The sequence below is a fragment of the Lepidothrix coronata genome, unplaced genomic scaffold, assembly GCF_001604755.1.
Source record: "Lepidothrix coronata isolate B3197 unplaced genomic scaffold, Lepidothrix_coronata-1.0 Scaffold270, whole genome shotgun sequence".
NCBI classification, from domain to species: Eukaryota; Metazoa; Chordata; class Aves; order Passeriformes; family Pipridae; genus Lepidothrix; species Lepidothrix coronata.
In genome coordinates, this window is record NW_016690450.1 from 800,391 (window position 1) to 810,964 (window position 10,574).

Below are 10,574 nucleotides of genomic sequence, written 5' to 3' on the forward strand. Positions count from 1 at the left end.
GAGCTTATTATTATTATCTATTTTATTAAACTGAACGTAAGTGTTCACACAGGGAATAGGCCACCCTTATATCAGGAGCTGTAGAGACACAAAAGTCATCCCCTGCTCCTAGAGATTAATTTAGTGAATCTTAATTATGATCCTCTATATTAAGAGAATTTATGTCCTTTAGGACTAAGTTTCATCCTCACTAAAGCACCCAGTCACTCCCACTGAAGCAGAAACTAGGATTATAACACTGAAGAGCTTTTATAGAAATGCTCCCCTCGCCCATGTGCTCATGCAGTACTCTCCATCAGCATTTAACATTCAAATAAATAAACCAAAAAGCAACAAGCCATATCCACAAAGCACTTTTAAATAAATGTGCTTATTCTCAACCTTTCCAGCTGCAAGTGGAAAGCTAACAGATCATCATCAGCTTAACTTCTCCCCAGTTACACTTTATTTCCCATTTTAGCTTCAGACTTTGAAGAAAACATTTGAGCATTTTTCTCCCACGTGCAACCATTTAACTTTGGATAGGCAACACACTTTTTTTTTCTAAAGGCTAGAAACTTCTTGAAGTCATGCTTCCATGTTCTGGTGGAGAGGATTACACATCACTCCACAAGAACACACACCCTCTTGGCAAGCACAGCAGAGAAATTACAGATTCGCAGACACAGGGAAAATACATCCCATGACTCCAGACAGTCACCATTTGCCCTAAACTCTGTTTCTTCCAGAGAAACACCCATCCATGTCACACAGCACCACCTGTGTGACCCATCACCACGTACTGAAGTCAAAGGATGAAAACAACTGATACATCCTTTAGGACCTCTTGTAATATGAGCTTCAAACAGAGTTTGTTTGTGATTTTAAACTATAAGAGCTAGTTTCTGAACCAAAGTCAGTTTTTATTTTACTACTATCCTTTTTTAACAGTGAAGTTTAGTAAAAATTGCAAACAACAATTTTATACAAACTGCAGACTATTCAAGATTGGTTTGCGTAAACTTTTAGATCAATAGATCTGTCACCTATAAGCAGTTGTACATAGAGGTATTTTACAGACTATTACATAAATTCTCAAGTCAGAAGGCATTTGTCATGAAAAAAATGAAATTAAAATGTAATTAATTTTAACAAAAACAAAAGCACTTTTTGCACTTTTTTCTGTTTTCTGCAAAGAGTCATTTAACTATATTTTCCTGCACAACAACTTAAAATATTTTTCACATAGTTCAAGAGAAAAGGCATAAACTTTAAAAATTATAGAGAGAAATCAAATATACAACACTATTTTAGAATTCCTATAGCCTGTTCTCTCAGTGAATATATTTGAACAAGGACAAATATTCTAAGATGATACACATTTAAATGGCAATTACATATGTACTTTTAAGAAGCGGTACAGTACTATCTTATCTGATTATTGAGATTATAACTTCACAATACATGTAATACACACGAGTGTATTTCACCTGTTGCATGTGCTGCTTACCCAACGAAAGAACCTGCTGGCTTAAAAACTTGGAAGACACTGTTGTAAGGAAAATTATAGACTAAATGTGGCAAACAATGGCAGGCTTCAAAATTATTTTAATCATATTCAATCTCCATGAAAATTATTAAGTCTCTATGAATTCTCTCCTGACAGAAGAGAAAGATAATCTCAAAACAAAAGTTAGCAAGTCTCTACAGAAACAGCACTAACTCATTTATTTTCTCATTATTCAGGTCAATGTGGAAGGAAAACACCCTAACATCAGCCCATCACAACTGTTTCATCTGTAACTAGCATGCAAAATCTAAACTGCCATAAGCACTCAAGTAAGCCTGCTGTCCACTCAAGGCTATCAAACAGAGCAGAGGAACTAGGGAAGAAAACAGAGATAAAAAATGAATCACATTACTAATGCAATTGAAGGTTTACAGGAAAAAGAAAGTCTATTATCAAGATTTACGCTTTAAAAAAAAAAGAAAAAAGTTCCATTATGCAAGAGATGGGAGAGTGTAAGCTTGGTGGAAACTGAAATGCAATACCTTTTCCTCTTTTTTTTTTTTTAACTGTAACATCTGTAGAGCTTGAAGGAGGAAAAAGCACTAAAGCAGAAAAAAAAAGACACAGAAAAGAACTGCTGGAAAATGCTGTGTAGTAACGTTAAACATAAGGACAAAGTACTAGGAAGATCTTATTGAAGACTGCTAAAATCCATTTAATTCCCCTACTTAGCAAGAGGTATGAAGTCACTGAATGAGGCTGACACATAAAAATACAGAACTGATGCCAAAGGATCTATTCCTCAAAACATTTCAAAGAAAGGCAAATGCTCACTTAATGGCTACCTGATAAAAGTGGCACATTACAAAAAACAGCAGGCATGATATATCGCAGAATGGGAAGGGACTCTTCCCTGCCCCCAAGCACCATCCAATGTTTACCCCTTAACTGGACCCAGCCAGCTATCCACACCATGCTGGAGACTGAAAGGCCAGGAATAGTATGGGTATATCTGACTTCTTGAACCCCAGGCACCACTGCTCAGTCAAATGTTATCAACCTGATCTCCTTAGGGGTAAAAATGTAAAGAAAAATTAAACTCCTTATTCAAAAACAACAAGTAATGATAGGCAGATGGGGAAAGAGGGGAAACATTGCTCTCACTGAAATCATAAAGCTTTGAATCTGTACTTATCAGTCTCGGCCACTGGTTTCCAATTTTTTGGATCACAGACCTCTGTCAACCCTCTGAATTTCACACAGAGCACTCTGTACTCTTATCATAAATTGTGTAATTAAGGCAAGATGGTTCCACAGACCAGATGCAGATGACTTTACCACAGCTTTGCGACCACCAGCAATTCACAGACCAGAGTTTAACTGCCACACCATGACTAGAATTTCTTGACAAAAAAAGGTAACATTTCCAAATGTATCTATGAACTTCAGTAGCCCCTGTCCCTTTTTAAAAATGTCTTCAGTCATTTGGAGCCTTAGTGAACAATTACCACTAATTAATAGATCAGACTTGCGTACTGGGGCTGGCTGGAGCTTTGCAAAATTTTATCTGAAATATCTACAATAGAACATACAAGGAGACTTCCTTGTTGTTTTATGTTAGGATGAATTATTCTCAAACACAGACATGCAGGATGCTCCTGAAGAGACACAAAAAAACAAACAAACAAACAAAAAGAACCTCATAAATAATCTCTTTATCCTGTTTTCTTTCAATAGCTGTTACTATGTTATCATAAAGTCTCTGAGATACACCAAGTGATGCAAAGCTCGTCTGCTTATCTCCAGCAAACTATGTGATGTTGCTAAGAAGCATGGCACAAGACACAGGACAGACATATGAAGTGCTAAGCCAGGTGTAAGCCATCTCAAGGCTCTAGCAGTCACCACCATAACTCAAAGTCCAGAGGGCCCATTTAAGCACTACTAATCCTCTTAAGGCTGCTGCCTGAAGGGTGACAGCCCTGCACAAAATTTCCATGACACTGCTTGTGCTGCAGGCCAATCTCTGGTATGCCTCCGCTTGGCCTCTGCCCCCCACCCTCCCACCACCCCCACACATCCACCCAGACACATGGAGAGCACAGTCTCCTCCTCTGGTCCTTTCCTTGCACCTTTGCAGGAAAATGCACATAAATTTCTTCAATGGGCAAGTTAAGCCTCCCTGCCTATCCTCTACATTGGCTACTGGTTTAAGCAAATGCTCTAACTTCTCTGATATTATGAACAAAATGCAGGATATTTAGAATTTTTGGTCTTTTATCTTAATTTTTGTGACATGATCTAATTGCAGTCATTCAGTGGTGCCCTCTAATTACCAGTAGAAGTGAATACTGAAAGATGACCCTTGTCTTTCAGGATTCCCTCCCTTCTTCCCCCACTACCCTCCTCATGCCCTTTTCAGCATGTCTGTCCAGACGATGTTTTTGACACATGAAGCCTTCTTTACATACACAGTAAGTAAGTAATATATGGTGTATACCAGATGTAACCATGATAAACCATTTACTAGAGAAAACGAAAAAAGTTATATAAAGGAATATATTTTAAAGGAGAAGGAAATTTTCCAGAAGAAACTGGTTTCACCGGAGTTTGAAAGGAAATAGCTTCTCTATGGGAAAAGATGACATCAGATTGCATGCTTATGTCTTGAAGTTTCCTAAAGATATGTCCCATTTTTCTTCAGGGTTGCTTGTTTCATACACAATTACTTGCCCAAGATAGCCATTCAAGCAACATAGCACAAAGAGCTTCTTCTGTTCAAGTAACCATCAGTAACACCAAGTGTGCAAAGCCCAGTTTGGGTCACTTGGGGTGTTTTGCACTGCTAACACCACGCTATATCTTGCTAATTGGGAGGCTGAAAAATAGGGGGAGCACAACTGGCTGCATGGATCTACTCCGTTCTATCATTCTTCATGCAAAAGCCATAAATGACTGTTTCTTCCAAGTTGCCTATTGTGACATTTATAAACAGGAACCTGGCAGTATGTCAATGGTGCAAACTGATTTCCTTTTCTAAATACAATTTTAAAAAGCAAATAAACGAGGTTATGCCTGCTAATGAAACATTATATGCCATGCTGGAGCTAGTTTTTCTCAAGTGTATTCTCTAGAGCAGATGGAACACCAGTAAACACAAAACAACAAGCTCTTTTGTAAAAAGCATGTTTATAAGAAAATACATTCTCCACAGAACATTGTCTAAGGCAAAACTGACTTATATCTGTAATGCTATCTTGGGGACCAAATTCAGAAAACTGGGAAACTTTAAATAAATAAATAAATAAATAAATACATGCATAAATGAAAGCTCTAGGAAACAGAATTTGAAGCTCTACTTGAGTTTTTTCCAGCATTATCATTCCATTTCTGTAAATCAGACAGAGTGAACATAAAGTGGGTACTCAAAGAACCTTCTCAAAGTAGGTACATGTCAACTTTTGCAGGACAAGCAATTAGACATCCAAAAGCAGCTGCCAGATCTGGAGGCCAGTCAGAGGGTAGCTGAAAACCTGGCTTTCCTTTCTTTATTGTAAGGAGTTTTGTTTTTATCCATCGTGAAACAGAAAGCTGGGGGGGAGGGAGGGCAGCAATCCTCCAGGCATTGCTTTAAACAAGCCTTTGATACTGCTAACTGAAGGCACTAGCATTTTCAACACTATGCAAATCATTTATAATCTGTTAATAGCAAATTCACAGAGACAGCACTTTGGCATTTAAATTTGTTATATTTTATTTAAAGCTTCTTTGCAATTCTCATCATTGATTTCCCTGGCACAAGTTATTGCCATCATGCATGAGTTACAGCAGTGGCTGTTGACTGCATTCAATGACCAGAATATTTTTTAGACAGAGCAGTTGATAAAGGAGACCAAGGATCGTAGCAACAAAACAGCCAGTGATTTTCCATTCAGGCAGTTTCAAGCAGAAAACCAGCAGGCTTAACTTTTCTGCTAAGAAGTCAAGTGGAAATGCTGCTACTCTGGTAATAAAATGCATCTCCTAAATATTCTTTTAACCCCAACCCACTGTGGCAGCTGTGTTGGGCCAGGCTGGCTGGTACTACATGGGGACTAAAACAAAAGGCTGGGAAAGGTCCAGCAGTCAAGGCCAAGGGTGGTCTCGAAAAGCACCCAGACAGACCATTTGCTACACACAAGAGATCATAGGTCTAACCAGTGGAGTGGGTTGTCAAATGAGCTGGAAGGAAAATACATGGAACACTGAAGCATCAAGTTGGGATCAAGTTAATTCACCAGGCGTCCTGGGAAGTAATCACAAAGGCAAGCATGCAGTTTTGCAGCATCCACAATAGTTTCAGTGGATTTTAGGCTGATGTTTTGGGAGACCAGAACTAGTTTAGTTTAATCTTGGACTGAAAGAACTTAAATAGAATAAGGTACATCATTTTGAAGCATTCAGACAAAAATTAATAACTTTTGTAGCCATAAGAGTTTAAAAGTTAGGGTTTAGAAAGGCAAACAGACTGTCTATATAGTAAGCAAAAAAGTTAAATACACTCCTGCTGAGGAAAGTTCACTTCAAGTGAGTACAGCAAAGGCTACAGAGAAATAGGTATTACAAGAAAGTGTTCTCTGAAATCTTGAAGCTCGTTAAGGAGTCTGGTTAAGCAGAAACATGCTGCCCTTGTCCATCTCTTATCTTAGTTTCATCAATTGGCAGACAGGCAGGAAAAAACACTAACAAGACTAGGAGAATAATGAGAATAAACACCCTTGGAAGAAAGATAAACCAACAGTGATCCTTCTGCAAGAAACAGAATTGACCATCCATTGATAAAGGCACGCACCTTTGGTCTTAAAGCACAGGTTGCTGGAGATCTATGGAAGAAGAGCTACTGTTAATGGGGAAAAGAACAAGTAAGCAACCTGGTGTAGAGCTGAGACATACAACTTCCCTGGACTGAGACAGCAGAAGAGATCAGAAATGTATCTCCTTAAACTCCAACAGTGTTCTGCAGATCAGGTACACTGGGAACTGCACAGCCACCCTTTTCCGCACTCTGCTACAGATTTACCGCGTGACTTTGAGCAAATTACTTCACATTCTTCTGTCTTACATGTAAAGCAGGACAAATATCTTCAACAAATACAGAGTGCTTGGAAGTGACAAGAAGGGAATAGCTTTTAGAGACAACACAGTATACCTAAGAAAGCAATATAACACAGCCGACAGTGACAGAGCTGAAGGGGTTTTTTTGGTAAGAGAACTCCACAGGACTTTAGAGAAGCATGCATTTCAACCTCACAGAAATGACAAGAAATCATAACCAAGATACTTTAACCAATACAGAAAATAGTTACATGATGAATACAATTAGTAGAATTGCAAGGCAAAAGAACAGTTCTTTGATGACTAGAAACAGGAGAGCAGAAAAGGACATATAAATCAGTAAAAAACCTGCATACTCAAACCCAGAAAATCCAGATAACATTGTAGGATCTATTCTTCAGTGAAGGGGAGCTCCTTGTCTGCAGAAAATTGGATCCAATTAATGCATTACTGGCTGTACATCCAAATAAGGTCACTAAAAATTGTGGGCCATTTCAGAAGAGTCAGGCTAAAAATCTTACAGAGGTTATATGGTGATGGTGGAAGGAGTGAATTCTCAGTTGTAAAGGCAACTGAGAAGGCATCTGCTTTTCTAACTGGAATAAATGGAGAGAAAACAAACAAGCTGCACTATATTTGATAATGCTATCAGACGATCATCCAGATGTACACGCTTCCAGTCACACTAATTAAATGTGGTGTGGAGCCATCCTGGGGAAATTACCTACCGTGCCTTTAGAATACCATGCGCTTCTGAAATGTCTTGGTGAAATCTCACTCCATCTGAGGAGCCACAATGCTCCTTCTCCTAAGTAATAAACAATTGGTCCTCCTCTAATGGTGTGACTCAGCCAGATAGATAACTTCATTCAAGGAGTAAAAACATAATTCAGGCAATGGAAAGTAGGAGTTTCAGCTAAGCCATGAACAAAACAGGGCAAGCAGGCACTCTTGAGGAACAAGCCAGCTGCACATGGAGAGCTGCTAATTCTGTGTGCCCTCCTCTACACAGAAGCTTTTTCCTACAAAGCGGGTGTCAGTAGGATATTTACAACTAAAGCAAGTCGAAAGACAGAGGAGAGGGTCAGTAATACCAGCCTGACACAAGTAGCACCATGATCCTGTTATCAAGACCAGCTAGGTCTGGGGTATCAGCATTAAAGAAGAGTATATTACCCTTAAACACAATAACAACACTGCCATTTTAAACCCACCTAATTTACAGTTTGATTGGAAGTTTTTACTACACAAGACTCAAAATACAGCTGCCGTGGAGTCTAGGTACTGCCATCTGATTTTTCTTCATCATCAGAAGACCATGGAATGGACACTGCTTTGGAAATCTATTGGATCACAGTATCTGAGCACAAGGTAATAGGTTTTCCAGTAAAATAGTGATCTGAAGGTGATTCTGTGCCTGTGTTAGCCTTTCTGCCAGTTCTCTAGGAAAATTACAGTGGCACCTCCTGGACACAAAGAGCATTTTAAAGATTTAAGCTGAAGATAGCCGCTAAACAGCATAACCTTCAGCACTCATGATGATTAGTATATAGGAAAAGGTAATACAATTCCTGTATGACACTCTGAAAGCCATTTCCCAAATATTTCATAACTAAGGGTTTGAACTCATTTCAAATACTTGTTGCAAATTGTCATATTTGAGACTAAAGTGCTTTTTGTGACTCAAAGCCAGGTCTTCTTCAAAATACAGGGCATCATCTCACATGTCTGGCCTACAGCTGTGAAAGGGTTTGCAAAGCTGAATCCAGTGAGTCTGGATTGCTAGAGCTGGCCCAGAATTTTGCCCAGAGTTTCACTTCCAAAAGATCCAAACAAGAGAGCTGATAACTTTGTCTGGATTTACTACTCATAGTAGATATATAATAAGACCAGAAATTTTAACTCTCCCAACAAGATTTATTAAGTGTTGGCAGGGATGCATGTTTACGTTTAGCACCGAGAGAAAAGCTATTCAAGAGAGAAAGAAAAAAAAAAGCAAACTCAATGAGGTTCAAAGCAAAAATATGAATAAAGATTTGCGTGATAGTAGAGAATATTCTTTGTTGTTCTTTCAGATAATTTGCTTTAAGGCAGAAATACGATAGACTGAATTTTAATAAGATATGGTAAAGTCTGTGATGCAGGTAGTCCAACATGATTATTCTTCCTACAAAAAGGACAGACCCTACAATACTTGGTCTGTCTCTTCTTATAGTAAACATTGCTAATGCTCCTGGAGAAGGGCTGACCTTGCCAGCCAATTACATTATGCTAATTTGTCTGTTACTATAACTCCTACAGAGGCATTCACAGCTCAAAGCAGGACAGAGATTTATATTGTCTCTCCCAAGCTGCAGACTATGGATGTTAATTTCTCTTCCTCCTTCCAATTACACTCTACATGGCAATATCTGCATGCAGTGCCACTGCGTATTCAAAGTGACAGTTATTGCCAGCTTTATTTGACTTAAAAGACAGGCTGTGGTCCTACTTTGCCCTTCTAATAACTGTCACTCTGTCTCAGAAAGCATATGCTTGGTAACAGCTGTTTTCCTATGAAAACATATGGTTTCTCATATGCTTTTGAAAACACCGCAGGAATGTATTCGCTTGCTAGATGCTAGTGCTGTGTCGCTACATCAAGCAACAAAATCATCAAAAGGATCTGCAATAGCTTTCTATGTTATGTATTGCAAAAATACCTATTGTTTTAAAGCAAAAAAAAAAAATCATCCAGCTGAAAATATTTAATGTAAAAATAAGGCTCATAATTTAGGAGTTGTGTGCACTACAATATTACTTGAAGGTGAGATCAAAACATTGGTCTTCTATGGACACACAGCAAAGAGCATGCTTCATTCAAGCAGTTTGTAGTCCATATTGCTTCATGAAAATAAAAGCTCATGAGATGTGGCTCTTCTAACTGCTGGAAAGATCAGAAGCTTCCCTAGCATCTTTCAGTTGAGATATGATAAACAGAGTATCAAAAAACAATTGAGTCACAGCAGTTTATAATAAACTACTGCCTATCAAGTAAACCACAGTACTGACCTTCACATGCTTCTCTCTCTCCCTTCATAATATTTAGGGCAAGCTAAGAGTATTCACACAGCCAGTTGCATGTCAGAGGAGATAAAAGGTAGCTGATTTGTTGGGCTGCTTTAATTCAGGTGTGCTCAGTCTAAGGTCAGGTTAAACTGGAAGCTAAATATTTTGGTAAATAAGAGTTCTGGCTGTGGCTTTGACACCGATTTCAACATCAACTGACATAGAAACTGACATAAAATGGCAGAAAGTTTTCTAAGTGTTTTAATGGCAGTAAGGGAAGTTACAGATCAGCAGAAAAAAGAAAAATGCAAAAACATGGCTTATGGCAAGGTCTTACAGAAGTTTCCCATTGGCTGTAAAAATAATTCCACTGGAATGCTTGCAGAAAGGAAAGAAAAAAACTATATTCAAACTAATTTATGCTCTAGCATCAGCATAATCAACAAAATCACAAACACATGACTCCAAGACTTTCTGAACATATTAGTATCTCTAGCTATTATTCCAGTATTTCTCATTTAACTTGAAAAATTTTACACCTATGTCTTGGTCACACCAAAAAATCCCCCATCACACTGAAATGTTAGTGTTTTATTACCTATTAACAGCGAGAGGGCACAAACAGAAGTCCACACAAATCTATATCACTGACTTTACAATTTCCAGCTGATCATGTTGCACTGCACTTGGAGTTAATGCCCTGAGCCACAGTCTGACTTTTAAGAAGGTGCTTAAGCATATGATGCAAAGAGGTCAGGGAAGCCAGTGAACAGCAAGAACTTGTGAAACTCCTCTGACAGCTTGAGGTATGGCCCTCAGGCATCTGGTGGGCCCCTTTCCACGGGTTATGATTCCCTCCATGCAGTCTGTGAAAGGTAACACTTGCCTGGTGGGCACATAGGTCACTATGAGGATCTTGCATTTTGCAAACTACTGGCAGATG